Source organism: Ochotona princeps, chromosome 20 (genome assembly GCF_030435755.1).
Source record: "Ochotona princeps isolate mOchPri1 chromosome 20, mOchPri1.hap1, whole genome shotgun sequence".
In the NCBI taxonomy this organism is placed as follows: domain Eukaryota; kingdom Metazoa; phylum Chordata; class Mammalia; order Lagomorpha; family Ochotonidae; genus Ochotona; species Ochotona princeps.
This window is the reverse complement of record NC_080851.1, coordinates 41,210,015-41,225,429: the sequence shown is the minus strand read 5'-3', so window position 1 is coordinate 41,225,429 and position 15,415 is coordinate 41,210,015. Positions and strand designations below refer to the sequence as shown.

At 47.1% G+C, this 15,415-nt stretch overlaps 1 protein-coding gene, 2 long non-coding RNA genes and 1 pseudogene across 3 annotated transcripts in view; 2 read left to right on the top strand and 2 right to left on the bottom strand.

Moving 5' to 3' along the window:
- The window catches only part of LOC101522773 (zinc finger protein 260-like), a 793,789-nt gene that overhangs the window by 338,565 nt on the left and 439,809 nt on the right, over nucleotides 1-15,415 (bottom strand). The gene's annotated exons all lie outside the window — the stretch shown is intronic.
- On the bottom strand, nucleotides 5,864-6,794 carry LOC101529474 (transcription factor SOX-2-like; annotated as a pseudogene).
- Nucleotides 13,796-15,415, top strand: part of LOC131482749 (uncharacterized) — a 145,117-nt gene continuing 143,497 nt past the window's right edge. Inside the window, exon 1 of the long non-coding RNA XR_009247260.1 lies at nucleotides 13,796-13,812. This is a non-coding gene — a long non-coding RNA (uncharacterized LOC131482749). The remainder of the gene's footprint in view (nucleotides 13,813-15,415) is intronic.
- Nucleotides 13,820-15,415, top strand: part of LOC131482750 (uncharacterized) — a 77,904-nt gene continuing 76,308 nt past the window's right edge. Inside the window, exon 1 of the long non-coding RNA XR_009247261.1 lies at nucleotides 13,820-13,949. This is a non-coding gene — a long non-coding RNA (uncharacterized LOC131482750). The remainder of the gene's footprint in view (nucleotides 13,950-15,415) is intronic.

The following is a 15,415-nucleotide window of genomic DNA, read 5'->3' as shown; positions in this document are numbered from 1 at the left end:
CATTGGGAGAAGGAAGACACAAATTTCAGCCTTTCATTTTTGGTTGATGCAGCAGACATTACTGCCCATTGCAAAAAAGTTTCTTTCTCTCTGCCCTTGGTGTGACTCATGTCAACCCCTCCCTGAGATAGCACTGTATGGACACAATTTCCATCTTTTTCTTGGGTCTTTCCTTCCTTGGAGTCCCTCCTACTGCTGCTAGGGCAGGCCACCTTCTTTCCGCTTCTTAAGTAAATCCTGCTTTGCAAACTAGAGTTGTCTACAAGAACATTTTTTCATGAGACAGGAAATAGATTGTTGCAGTGTTTCGTGCTGATTTCCCTACCACACTAGCCTGCTTTGCCCTGCAGCAGTGGAAAGGCTATGGGGGCGGGCAAGCTGGAAATGAGTGTTGTGGGGCCAAGCCCTCCTGGCCCTGGAAGAGATTCTAGGCAGGCCAGGGGTGTGGGAGATGACACTGGAGGGTTAGGTGATGCTGCAAATTGTGCATGTTGTGGGGTGGGGACTCAAGATGTGCAGGCTGGGGCTGCAGGGTCACTGGCAGAAGGGGCTCAGCCCTGAAGCGGCTGGCAAACACACTCTCTACTAAGGGAGTGGGATAACTGGCTGAGCCCGACTGTCTCTCGAGCAGTGCACGGTGTGGCAGTGCTCCTGGGCTAGAGGTGTACTGGGGCCAGCTAACTGAACCTGGCCCTGGATTGGCAGGTGGGGCAATGGTATTATCTTAAAGAAGCACTTCCGCTACCCTACCCCCATGCAATCCGGTCTGGTCAAGAAATGGGGAACTACAGTGCTGTAAGAGCAGGGACACTGGCCAGGATGACTTGGCTATGAAGCAGATGGCAGACAGAGAGGGGACTCACAGTGCACCGACTTGTCCGACTTGGCCCTGGAATAGTGGCCAATCGGCTCCTTGGGCTCTGGGCTTACTGCCATGACCCATTGGCTCTGGAATACAAAGTATGTGTACTGGGGGCACATGTGGATACCGACCAAGTAGCATGTGGGGCTGAACGGCCTGCAAGCTAGGGCTGAGGGATGCACTGGCCTAGGCAACTAGGACAATGTGGCCCTGAAGCAGATGGAGTGCATGCTCAGGGCCATGAATGCTGTCTGAACAGGCCTGGCCCTAGAGCAGTGGTAGGGGGCGATGGTGAGGTTGGGTTAGAGGCATGTGGAGCACCAGTTGAGCCCACCTGACCCTGGAGTAGCTTACATCCAAGCTGGGAATGGGAGGCTGGGTTGTTAGTAGAGTGGACATCCAGCGGGCTAAGGGCATAGGGGATGCCAGCTGAACTGGCCAGTCCTTGCAGCAGTGGTCTATGAGCTTCTCGGCAGGGCAAGTCCCACATGCTGTTTGGTCTATGAGCAGGCTGTTGGGGGTGCCAGGTGGCTGGTAGTGCCCACCTGGTTCTACAGCAGCAACTGGAGCAGTGGGGCAGGTGTGCTGGTCTTGGGCAGAGTGGGCCTAGGCCTGGACCTGGAGCAACGAGAGGCCTAGAGGTGCAGGGATCATCAGCCTAACACTTGTGGCTCTGGAGCAGGTGGCAGGTGAGCTAGGGGAGCATGGGCACAGTCCAACTTTTCCTGGCCTTGGAGTGGCCATCCTTGGGGGTATTAGAGGTGCAGGGTGGGTGGCAAACGCTGGCTGATTCTACATGCCCACGAGATACCTGCGATGTGGAGGGTCAGGTGGGCTAGATGTAAGGGGGTCTCTGTTCAAGCAGTCCTGTCCCTGCAGCAGGACACAAGGCAGGAGTGTTAGAAGCAGTGTAGGTGCTGGGTAAAAGGGTCTGGCATTGGAACACAGGCAGAGTGTGGTACATGAGGGCTGCGATCATGTATGCTGGCCCAGGCAGTCTGGCTCCACCCAGAAGCAGCAGTCATCTTGACAGGTGGTGGGGTGATGGGACAGGGTAAGCAGAGGCCAGCCCAGAGTACCTGGTCTGGGACTGGCTGGTGGGCGAGAGGTTGTCTGAGTGAAGAAGTTGGTGGCCTAGCTTGCCTGGCACTAGAGCTGCAGACCAAGCGGGCATGCTACAGGCTCATTGGGGATGAGGGATAAGAGAGGATGCAGCCAAACAGCTTGCCCTTGGAGCACCAGAAAGCTGGGCGAGGTATATCCGCTGTGGGGCAGGTTGCTCTAGCCAAGCCAACATAGCCTTAGAATAGCGTGTGGGGTGACAGGGTGGTTTCAGAAGTGGTGCTGGGGATGGCAGCAGAGCTGTCTTGGCCCTGGAACAGGCAAGGCTGGCTGTAAGCACATGGGACACTGGCTGAGACCACCTGGCCATGGTGCAGTAGGCTTGAGCAACAGCACAGCCCAGCTGGCTTTGGAAGGGCTGGCATGTGGGTTAGGGTTGTTAGGGATGTGGACTCAACCCCTCTGAGCATGGAGTGGCATGTGGGCTGGGTGGGCTAGAGGTGCAGGGCCTGGCAGCTGAGCAGGCTTGCATATGTAGTAACTGGTGTTGCCGCTGGGTGTCAGACTTGCTGGTAACTTCCAAGGGAAGTCAGCTACTGAAATAGCGGCACTGGCAGAAACAGCCATGCACCAAACAGGGGCAGATTCTGTGGTGAGGAAATCATTCACTTGACCGCTGCTTACAATTACATTTACAAAGTAACTGATTATAAGCATCCTAGTAAACAGTGAGGTTTGTGTCTGTGATATGTTCTCTTAAAATGATTCTTGCTTATTTTGTAGGATTAATTCTAAGCCAAGTGGTGTCCCTTTGTAGAATCACAGTGTGTTCTCTCAGGAGTCCTATTTGGTAGCAACAGAAACCTTTTCAACAATGATCCCTGTGCTCACATTGTATCATTTCTCATGGAGTCCACATCTAGAGCAGGATGTCTGAACTTCTAATTCCATCAGTGTCAGGGATCTCCTAGATTCCCCTCCTCCCCGCCCCTGGCCTTTCACTTGACTGGCCATCATTGGGCCACTGCCTTGCTTGTTCAGCATCAATGGTAAGATGTGGGCAGGGCAGGCTCTGGTCCGGTGACCCAGCTGGGTGCTGACTGGTTCCATAGCATTGCTGCTAGCTAATACTGGGTTCTGTCAGAGCCACAGGCATACATATCAGTTGGAGAATTAGCCCACCCATTCAGTCAACACTGAGAACAACACAGTTTTGTTTCTGCTTGTTTTATTGGGCTTTATATAGAGACTCATCATACTTGTCTAAAAGTGTACCTGGTAATAAACCTTTCAAAATTTACATTGAGTAAATGTATATATAATTTATGTCATTTAGTTATTTAAATGCATATTTTATGTGTGTACACATTTTTGTTTTACATGATTGCACCATCACAGAAATTTATAAATACTTCAAAGTGCATCATAAAAAGATTATTTTTAAAAAAGATTTATTTACTTATTGTTAGAAAGTCAGATTTCAGAGATAAGAAGAGACAGAGAGGAAGATCTTCCATCTGCTGGTTTACTCCGCAAGTTGCTGCAGTGCCTGTAGCTCAGAAACTCCAAAGCCAGGAGCCAAGAGCCTTCACTAGGTTTTACACAAGAGTACATGGTCCCAAGGCTTTGGGCCATTGTCTACTGCTTTCCCAGGCTACAAGCAGGAAGCTGGAAGGGAAGTGGAACAGCTGAAACATGAGCTGGCATTCATATGGGATCCCAGCACATGCAAGGAAAGGACTTCTGCCACTAAGCTACCACACCTTGTCCAAAACCGAATTTTATAAATCCGAATTCCAAAATTCATCTTTTTTTTAAAAGATGTATTTATTTTTTTTTATTGGAAAGTCAGATATACATAGTGGAGGAGAGACAGAGAGGAAGATCTTCTGTCCGATGATTCATCCCCAAGTGACTGCAACGGCCGGTGCTGCATGTATCTGAGGCCAGGAACCAGGAGCTTCCTGGTTTCCAACATGGGTGCAGGGTCCCAAGACTTTGGGCCATCCTGCACTGCTTACCCAGGCCACAAGCAGGGAGCTGGATGAGAAGTGAAGCTGCCGGGATTAGAACTGGCGCCCACATGGGATCCTGGCATGTTCAAGGCAAGGACATCAAGCCAATAGGCCACGCTGCCAGGTCCTGCAACTTATACCTTAAGGACTATAATCAATTATATTAAGCATAGATTTTAATTCACAATCTTTCCCATCAACAACACATTTCCATTCTTGTTACCAGTCTGCATGCTAATATAAAATCTAGGAGATAGAGAACATGAGTTCCCCTCTTACCTTGGAACAATGTAACAGTGGATTACATTTTAAATCTGTGCCAGTTTATTCTTGACATAACTGTTACATGCTTTAGAGATTACATCAAGAGTTGTATTTAGAGCCCAGCCAGGTGGCCTAGTGGCTAAACTCTTTGCCTTGAGTTCGTCGGAATCCCTTATGGGCACTGGTTCTTTTTTTTTTTTTCATATTTTAAAAATTTATTTATCTCAAACTGTGCATAATGGAGTAAAAACTTAAGTTGAAAATGTACCTGTTATAAGAATGGTATCGGTTCAAATATATATACGGATTCTTGGCAGAGTGATTCAAATAATACAGAGCCAAATCTTTTAAAATATACTATGGGAAAAACAAAACAGGAAGAGGGATGTGAAGGAAACCTGAAAATATCACAATAAACTTACAGAAATATTACAAACCATCTGAAAATAATTCAAACAGTAATTTTATGTCGGTGCTCTTTCATCTGAACAAAATGGAAAGTTTGGGATTGAACAAAAACTATTATCGATTACCAATGATGTCAATCTGCATGGCCATTTTTGCTTAACAGAAAGTTAAAAGAAATTTAGTACAATCTGAAACTCTTGCCCATTTTAAAACCAGACCACGGAGATAGTTTTCCCAGTTACTTATTATAAATTTTTTTCCTTTTATACAATTTTTTTTAAAGATTTATTCGTTTTATTACAGCCAGATATACACAGAGGAGGAGAGACAGAGAGGAAGATCTTCTGTCCGATGATTCACTCCCCAAGTGAGCCGCAACGGGCCGGTGCACGCCGATCCGAAGCCGGGAACCTGGAACCTCTTCCGGGTCTCCCACGCGGGTGCAGGGTCCCAATGCATTGGGTCGTCCTCGACTGCTTTCCCAGGCCACAAGCAGGGAGCTGGATGGGAAGTGGAGCAGTCAGGAACTGGCGCCCATATGGAATCCTGGCACGCTCAAGGCGAGGACTTTAGCTGCTAGTCCATGCCGCCAGGCCCAGATTTGGACATTTTAATTATTTTAAAAATTGTATAATTGTATAGTGGACTAGCGGCTAAAGTCCTCGCCTTGAAAGCCCCGGGATCCCATATGGGCGCCGGTTCTAATCCCAGCAGCTCCACTTCCCATCCAGCTCCCTGCTTGTGGCCTGGGAAAGCAGTCCCAAACGTTTTGGGATCCTGCAACCCTCTGGGACACATGGAGGAGGTTCCTGGCTCCAGATCGGCACAGCACCGGCCGTTGTGTTATTGGGGAGTGAATCATCAGAGGGAAGATCTTCCCTCTGTCTCTCCTATTTGTATATCTGACTTTGTAATAAAAATAAATAAATCTTTTTAAAAATGTCCAAATCTAATTAATTCTCTTCACATTTGGTAGCCCCCTCTGAACCTGTCACTTGCTGTGGGGTAATGAAATTTGCATCTTTGTCAACATACCAGGATTTTTGTTGCATGCGCTTGTTTTATTGTCATGCTTCCTTCTCACTCTCTACTGTTGCACCCCTCTCATTTCCTATTTTGTTGTTGTTGTTGTTTTGTTTGTTTCCCTTTTCCTCTGAAAATGTCATTCCCCCTACTCCCCACTTCACTATCACCCCCCAACCTCCCCTCCCACCCCCATTCCTTCTCCAGTCCGCTGTCCTGTGGGCGCCCCTCACATGTGCGAGAGGGGCAGTGTGCCGTTAATGGCCGTGCTGGGCACCGGGCTGCTCTGGTAGTGCTGTGACGTGTGCACTCACCTGGGGCTGGTGGGCTCTGGCACCTCTGCTCCAGGGAGGTACATGATGATCTTGTTCTGAAGGTCCCCGGCCTGGCAGGGTGCCCTGGAGTGGGAGGAAGAGGTAACCAGGAGTGGGGGGGGGGCGCTGGAACTGGTCTTGGACTTGACTACCGAGCCCATGGAGCTCAGTACCATTGCGGGGGTGTCATGCTGCAACTAGGACATGCTGTGGGTGGGACAGCCGTTCATGTAGGTCTGCGAGCTGGTCATGGAGTTGTACTGCAGGGTGCTCACGTCATAGCGGTGCATGGGCTGCATCTGAGCCATGCCATGCGCATTGAGGCCCCGATGCTGCAGGCAGCCAAACTGGTCCTGCATCGTGCTGTAGCTGCCATTGCTCCAGGCCTTCACGAGCACATAGCTGTCCATGCGCTGGTTCACGCCCGCGCCCAGGCAGCTGCCCACCCCAAACCCGCTGGCCATGCTGTTGCTGCTGGGGGCCAGCAGGCCTCTGGGCTGCGTGTACTTATCCTTCTTCATGAGAGTCTTGGTTTTCCGCTTTGGCCAATATTTATAATCCAGGTGCTCCTTCTTGTGCAGCCCCCTCAGCCGCTTGGCTTTCGCGATGAAAGGCCGCTTCGCCATCTCCAACTGTTTCCACTCGGGGCTCAGACACTTGCTGATCTCAGACTTGTGCATCTTGGGGTTCTCCTGGCCCATCTTGTGACTTTGCCCACGGGACCACACCATGAAGGTGTTCCTGGGCCTTTAGGTTGCCATTGCCGACCACCGCTTCCGTGGCGTTGCCATCGCCGCCACCCCCCGAATTCGGCTGCGGGCCCAGCGGCTTGAGCTCTGTCTCCATCTGTTGTCACTAGGCCATTTAATTTTTTTTTAAAGATTTATTTTATTTTTATTACAAAGTCAGATATACTGAGAGGAGGAGAGATAGAGAGGAAGTGGAGCTGCCGGGATTAGAACCAGCGGCCATATGGGATCAAGGCGAGGACCTTAGCCACTAGGCCACGCTGCCAAGCCCCGTCTCCATCTGTTGTACATGCGGGCGCTGTGCGCGTGGGCCCGGCCCGCTGAAGGCCGGAGACCCTCGGCGTGACCGGGAACTGGAGGGTAGGGGGATCGCAGGAGGAGGAGGAGGAAGTGTAGGGGAGGCGGGCCGGCGGGTGATTGGGGATCACGGGGTTCCGAGAGGACATCAGGTGGAGGAGAGCAACTTGGGGAGGGGAGGAAGGAAGGGGACAGAGGGGGGAGAGAGAGAGAGAGAGAGAGAGAGAGAGAGAAGCGAACTGGAATCGGGTTGAAAAAAGCAGTGTTTCCCTCCGCCTCGGGCCCATGCCGCCGCCACCGACTGCGATTATTATTATTATTGTTGTTGTGATTATTTTTTTGGAAAGGCTTAAGCCCCTGACTCAAACTTCTTTCTGCCTTTCTTTCTCTCCTCTTCTTGTCCCCTCAGTCCTTAAAGAGGCAGCAAACTACCTTCCCCCTTTTGCAAACACTCTTTCTCTGCCTTTACAACTCCTGATACTTTTTTGAACAAGTTAATAGACAGCGGTCCGAGCGCTGATTCTAATCCTGGGAGTCCTGCTTCGCATCCAGCTTCCTGCTTGTGGACTGGGAAAGCCTTGGGACCCTGCACACATGTGGGAGACATGGAGGAAGTTTCTGACTCCTGGCTCCGGATCGGCAAGCACCAGTCTTTGTGGTCACTTGGGGAATGAATCGTCCTACAGAAGAGCTTCCTCTCTGTCTCCCCTCCTATTTGTATACCTGACTTTGCAATAAAAATAAACTAAATCTTAAAAAAAAGAGTTGTACTTAATCAGGCACAAACATTGCTCTTAGGGCACAAGAGGCTAGGAATTCTTAAGTTTACATTTAGAAAATCTCACTGGTCGGCAAAGGGCGTAGACATGTTTGAGATGACAGAAAATTATTAGATAGGCTAAGGTATAGAAAGCAGATTACAGAAAAAGTAAGGGGCCAGGAAGTCAGCAGGGAGGTACTTGGAGAACCCCTGCACACAGAGAAGAGGTGACCACAGCTGAGCGGTGTTTAGGGAACAGAAAATCCAGCAGCCACTGATGAGCTGTGATCCGGACTCAAAGGACAACCAGGGACCCAGAAGCAGCCACAGATCAGCCCTTGCAGCAGCCAGGTGGGAACTTGGGTTCACATGGGGAGCTCGGGAAGTGAAGACAGGTTGGGACTGGCGAATCGTGCCAAATACTTTGGATGTGGGGAGAAACGCACCCTCCTTCACTGCTGGTGGGAGTATAGGCTAATACAACCACTGTGGAAATCAGCATGGAGAATGCTTGGAGAATTGCAAATAAATCTGCAATACGACCCAGCTATCCTGTTGCTGGGAATACACCCAATGGAAATGAAATTTGCATATGAGAAGGGGATATATAATCCATTTACACTAGCACAAGCTACAATAGCAAAGACATGGAAACAATCTAGATGTGTATCCAAAGAAGAGTGGTTAAAGAAACTGGGGTACATCTAATCCATGGAATATTATTCAGCCATTAAGAACAATGAAATCATTCTATTTACAACCAGGTGGTCCCAACTAGAGACCATTATGCTCAGTGAAATAACTCAGTCACAAAAGAACAAAAATCATATATTCTCTCTTATATAAGGAAACCAGTGTGGAATGTGTAACTTCAATAATCCAATTGATACTGTTTTTGTTTTGTTTTAGCTGCATCCCATGTGTTTTGAAGTTTATTATTTCAGTTTTATTTATTCCAAATACTCTCTCTTTTTATTTTAAGATGTATTTATCCTTATTGCAAAGTTGGATATACAGAGAGGAGGAAAGACAGAGAGGAAGATCTTCTGTCCGATCATTCATTCGCCAAGTGAGCACAATGGCCAGTGCTGTGCCGATCCAGAGCCAGGAGTCAGGAACCATGAACTTCCTCCAGGTCTACCACCTGGGTGCAGGGTCCCAAGGCTTTGGGCCATCCTCCACTGCTTTCCCAGGCCACAAGCAGGGAGCTGGATGGGAAATGGAGCTGCCGGGATTAGAACTGGGTGCCCATATAGGATCCCAGCAAAAATACTCTTTTCTCTTGTCGAATTCATTGCCAGCTCATGGACTATATGGTGGCATCATTTTTCCCAAGAGACTTTTGCATCTCCTTGTCACCCATGTTTTGGTTACTCCGTGGTGTGTTTTTTCATGGAGCTGTAGTTTGTTGTTGTCATTGTTGTTGTTGAGGCTGTTGTTCTAGCTCATACCAGTTGTTGACCTTGTTTCATGGTTTCTCAATTATGGAAATGTATAGTGATGGGGTAGTGGGGCCTACCATATCCAGATGTGGGGATATAATGCAACATGCATCCCTGTATCCAGATTAAAGATGGATTTCCAGTGAAACTCCGGGAAAAGTGTAGAGAATGGGATGCTGGACGGTTTGAGTTTGTCTGCTCCAGCAATGTTCGGGTACACTTAAATAAGAGACTAATGGAATTCCAATTCCTCATGGAGGATTGTACCACTGTAGTAAAATGGGGAAAATCTGTCGGGGGTGGGACTTTGGGGGAAAATACCAGTCAATATGAAATTGTAACACATAATTCAAATATTCAAAATTAAATATATGTATGTATAAAAGAAAAAAAAGAACTGAAATGCTTGATATGCTTTTTATACTCTATGTTAATCTTCAATGGCTCAGGAGAGCAGAGAAATCTTCCTCCTTCTTAGAATGTGTGAGGAAGAAGTTAAATACAATCTATCAAGATTGTAACAGGTAATTTACAGACACCAGACTCGAATCTGCATTTGACATTAGCAAAAACTATAAAGACATACAGTGGAATCCAAGAGTGATCCTGGATCCTGACAGCCTCTTAACAGGAGGTCATATGCACAGAGCAGGAGGGGATCCCAGAGACTCCCAGTACATCACCAAGAAATATCAATATGTGTACCAAGGACTATATCCCAACTGCCAAGGAGATCACAGGGAATTGGGGTACCCTCATAGGCCAAAAACTCTGAGGACAACTATTACCTATCAGATTTCCCACATTGGATGGAAGAAGCCCAGATCCTTCCTCACAGGATCTAACATCATCAGAGCAACAACAAGGAGCCTTGAGCAGTCCTCAGAAACAGAAGAACAGTAAACTTCTATCAGGACTCAGGAGAGGAGCTTTTTCTGGTCTTTACTTAGTTCCAACTTTGGCTCTCCATCCTCTCTGGCAATGGCCATCAGGGTCGCTCTGTAAATCCACCCGCCCCCCCCCCCCCAAAAAAAATTAGATCAGATAGACAGAGACAGACCAATAAGGAAAGCTTAGAACAGGAAAAAGTCAGCTTGGACTTCCATATACCTTACTAGGTAGAACACAAAGATCAGTTACTCCTCACTAAGGCATAGAAGATTTCTCTGCACACCCCTCCTAAAATTGCTCTGTGCTGAATAGTTCACATATGGCTATGAAAGTTATAAGCCTGTTTGGACTATCCTAAATTTTGCAAAGTTCAGTAAAAATCACACTTGAATACTATAAGCTGCTAAATATAAAAATGAAAATAGACATGAACCAGCTGAATCATACCATATAAGCATTTTAAGGCTTTTAGCAACTGTGTATATACTACAATTGTGATGTAATGAAGTAGTTACAGGATGTGATTAAGAACTTGCAATTTCTAACAAATGGGTCACTCAATACCATGTTAATTAACTTCATGATGTTGTGAATTTCCATGTTTCTTTCTGTTGTTGAAGTTGTGTAGTGGCTTTTCATTGAAGGGGATGATATTCTGCCAGCTCTACTTTTGTACCAAGGAGGGTCACCCAATGAAACTGTTGAATTTAACTGGACAGTGGGATGCTGGACTCTCTGCATGGATTTTGCCCACAATGACAGAATCATGGCTGGATATGAACTGTGCCACTGTAACAATATGGAGGAATTCAATATGGGGGGATGGCTGAGGAGGGATTGCGGGAATCCCAGAGCCTATGATACCGTGTCATAAAATGAAATAATAATTAACAAAAGAAAATATTTATCTCACTTAAATAAATAAAATTTTTTTAAAATTTTATTTTATTTTTAGAGCACAGTCAGTTATACAGAGAAGAGGAAAGACACTGAGGAAGATATTCCATCCAATGGTTCACTTTCCAAGTGACCGCAATGGCCGGTGTTGTGCCAACCCAAAGCCAGTATACAAGAACCTCCTTACAGGACTCCCATGCGGGTGCATTGTCCCAAGACTTTGGGTCATCATCCTCCACTGCTTTCCCAGGCCACAGGAGGGAGCAGTATAGAAAACAGGACTGCCGGGATTAGAACTGGTGCCCATAGGGGATCCTGGTGCTTTCAAGGTGAGGACTTTAGCTGCTAGACCTCCACGCTGGGCCCTAAATCAAAATTTAAGGCATAGAAATCTAATTGAATGCTTATTACTTTTAGAGGGCTCTGTTCTAGCAAGTTACTGAACAAGCTTGGCAAGTAACATTTTGTTTTGTTTTGTTTGTAAGTAGATGTTACTTAGCTTATCCTGTACCCCACCCCTCTGGATTAGGGGTGGGGTGGGTGAAGCATAGAAAAGTAAAAGAAAATGCTTAAATCTTGGAATAACTAGTTTCAAGAAGAGGAAGAGGGAGAAGGAGGGGGAGAAGTGGTTGTGGCCGCTCAGATTCTCAGTGAGGAAAGCTAGCTAGGGAACTTCAGACAGAGGAGGGTGAAGGAAGGAGTGAGATATGAGAAGTAGGTGGAGCTCAGTGTGACTTAAATGGGAGAGAGTGGAGGGAAATATTGATTATTGGTCACACAGTTCATTATCATTTACACGCAAGTAGCTTATGCTGTAGGCATAAGGAATATCTAAGTGGCTGCAATGGCCAGAGCTGAGCTGATCCTAACCTAGGAGCCAGGAACTTCTTCCAGGTTTCCAATACGAGCAAAATTTCCAAGGCTAATCCCAGTAGGTGAGGATCCATTTATAGCCTCAAATGAGTGCTTACATATACTGAAAACTAGCTATTGTGGCAATCTGTTATTAAAATTAGCAAAAAATTAGGGGGTCTGGCACAATCACTCAGTGGCTAAAGTGTTAGCTTGCAAAAGCTGGGATCCCATATTGGTGCCTGTTTATTCATAGCTGCTCCACTTCCCATCCTGCTCTCTGCGTGTGGCATGGGAAAGCAGTTGAGGATGGTATAAAGCCTTCGGACCCTGCACAAACATAAAATACCTGGATGAGATTCTTGACTTTAGATCAACTCAATTTTGGCTGTTGTGTCCACTTGTGAAGGGAACCAGCAGAGGCAAGATTCATTTTTTTGTCTCTCCTTCTCTATGTAATCTGTCTCTAAATAAATAAATAAATAAACAAACAAACAAATAAATAAACATTAAAATAAAAAAATAGTAAAAGTCATTAAGAAAGAAACGCCTTGCAAATAACCCATTTCTGGGATATAAACATCACCCTTCATAAAATGTGTAATCCTTCACACGATTATGGGAAGAATTTCTGAAATGCTTAGAATTTATTTTAAAACAGGGCTCAGCACAGCAGCCTAGTGGCCTAAGTCCTTGCCTTATACCTGCCAGGATTGCATTTAGGCACCAGTTCTAATCCCAGCAACCCTATTTCCCATGCAGCTCCCTGGTCATGGCCTGGGAGTGCAGTTTAGGACAGCCCAAAGCCTTGCATCCCTACAGCTGTGTGGGAGAGCTGAAAAAGGTTCTAGGCACCTGGCTTCAGACTGGTGCAGCACCGACCATTGCAGCTGATTGGGGAGTGAATCAGTGGATGGAAAACCTTCCTCTCTGTCTCTCCTTCTCTCTGTATGTCTGACTTTCCCACAAAAAAATTTAAAATATCCCTTAAAAAGATGTTTTAGAACATAAACCAAAAGTCACAAATTGTGGAAACCGAGGTACAGAAATACATATATAATCGCTTGTCAGCCTTTTGGCTAAGATCAAGTGTAGAAATACATATATAGTGCATAAAATATGAAATACAGATATAATATGAATTACATATATCACTGCAAGTTGTCTTTTGCTAGATAGAATCTGGACAAGTCCTCTTCTGGCTGTATCTTACACATTTTTGTGATTGTGTAATCTGCACTTTAAAAAGTGAAATGAACAGGGCACGGCAGCGTGGCCTAGCGGCATAAGTCCTTGCCTTGAACGCGTCTGAATCCTATATGGGCACCAGTTCTAATCCCGGCAGCTCCACTTCCCCTCTAGCTCCCTGCTTGTGGCCTGAGATAGCAGTCGAGGACGGCCCAGTGCATTGGGACCCTGCACCCGTGTGGGACACCTGGAAGAAGTTCCTGGTTCCCGGCTTTGGATCAGCACAGCACCGGCCTATGTGGTCACTTGGGGAGTGAATCATCAGATGGAAGATGTTCCTCTCTGTCTCTCCTCCTCTCTGTATATCTGACTTTGCAATAAAATAAATAAATATTTTTTTTAAAAGTGAATTGAACTAATGGGAAAAACTGCCAATATAAAGAAGAAAAGTAGCAGACTAATGAAAATTCGGTGAAGTGTATCTGCAGACTATTGTCCTACATTTCTTGGTTTCCAGACTTGATCAGTAAGCAGAGGCCAGGAGGTGGACTGATGCGAGAGGCGACAGCGGCCCCTGCTGTTGGAAGGCTCAAGCTGCAAGAGAGGAGGCCCCTTCCAGCCTGAGGTGAAGCCCCGCCCCTCACTTCCCCTCACTCCAGAATCCTACCTGACTGCCCCTCTACGCATTGTGATTCTGATTGGCTGAGCATTGTGATGTCATGCGTAGTCAAGTTCTGTGGGAGTATCCAATCAGGGAGCCCAAGAAGCCCTGTGGCAGCAGGTGGGAGGTTGGTGGGGCGCCGCCATAGCCGCGTTGCTGGTTGTGCTGGTGGAGAGGCGCAGGTGGCTGAGGCAGTGCTGCCCTGTGAGCTCCCTCCCCGCAGGAGCCTCTGCAGGACCCCCGACTCGTCAGAAGCTGGGAAGGGTGAGTGTGTGAGAGCATCTCCTGAGGCCCCGGGGTGGGAGGGGGCGGGGGCCAGGAGGGGCCCTTGGGGTCCTCACTCTGCAGCCCTGACCTTGAACACTAGGACTCCCAGTTGAATACATTGTGCAGTGAGGAGGGGGGAGTGCCCAGGGACAGTTCGACCTTCATGTTGGGCAGGATTTCCTTTTTTCTTTATTTAAAGCTTTTTGTTGTTGCTGCTTTTTGGTGTTGTTGTTGTTGTTGTCCTAATTTTTTTGAGTTGATGAAGAGCGTCTCAGGCCCCCAGCTCAGTCCTCAGTGAAGCTCCTCCTAAGGGTCTGGGGCAGTTTTCTTGTTGCTGACACCAGAGCAGCACAGACTCCAGCAGTTAGAACAAACAGCCTTGTTTTCCTGGGAGTTTTGCTGCAAGGTTGAGGGGCAGCATGTGGTGCTGGTGTTGTGCTTGGCAGAGGCCTGGGGTGGCACAGCGACCTTGTAGACAAGCCAAGGGAGTGCATGGGGACTCACGCAAAGGGGCTTCTCTAGGAGAACCTGAGGAAGGAGCTGTTAAGGCAGCACTACTGATTTATCCTGATGGCTTCTGGTATGTTGTCATGCGTTGGCTTAAGTTTTCATGATTGGGATTAAATGTCCGCATGAGTTGTAGAGGGAATAGGTCAGGTTCAGTAGAGAGCATTAAGGCAGGGAATAAATCTGTGAATGTCCAGAACTCTTGCCTCAATGCCAAGTGCTGCTCTCTGCCCTGAAAAATCACAACAGGAGTCACTGTTTCACCCAAGATACACTTCAGTAAGTTGTTTTCTTTCTTTCTTTCCCCTGTGTCACAAAATTAGCATTAGCTGTTTAGAAGAACTGTTTGCTGTGAACAGTAGGCGTGGGAGAAAAGCAGTGAATGCCCACGTGACACAGCACAGAAAGGCATCACTGCCCTGTGGGTGTGTGACAGTGGTTAAGATGACATTGGGACTCCTGTGTCTCCATCAAGAATGCCTGGGTGTCAGTTCTGTGCAAATGCAGTGTGCAGCTACTGCCCAGGCTGGGAAGCAACAGACAGTGGCTTGCATACCAGTGTGAAAAACCTGACTTATTTTTCATCCTGTGGCTGTTACAGACATGTGGGAAGTGACAGAGTGGAGGAAAAAGTCTGCCTGTAAGTAAGGAAAAAACTAAATTAAGCTGTTGGAAACTCCTCAACTTTCGATCCCCCATTGAAACAGTTACATGGTTCTCACTACACTCTTTTTGATTTTCTGAGTTTCAAAATACTGTAACAAACAAACATGTCTATCTTATCCTCTGGCTCACTAACTCCCCCTGAAAGATAGCAGTATAATGGGCGGTTGCCATTCAGAGTGGCAGCTGATGCCCTAAAACTGGAGGGCATCTGTTGTGTTCCATTTAGTTCATATAGTTAACCCCTTGGAGCATTAATATTTTCTTTACCCATCCAGAGCTCCATTTCTTGG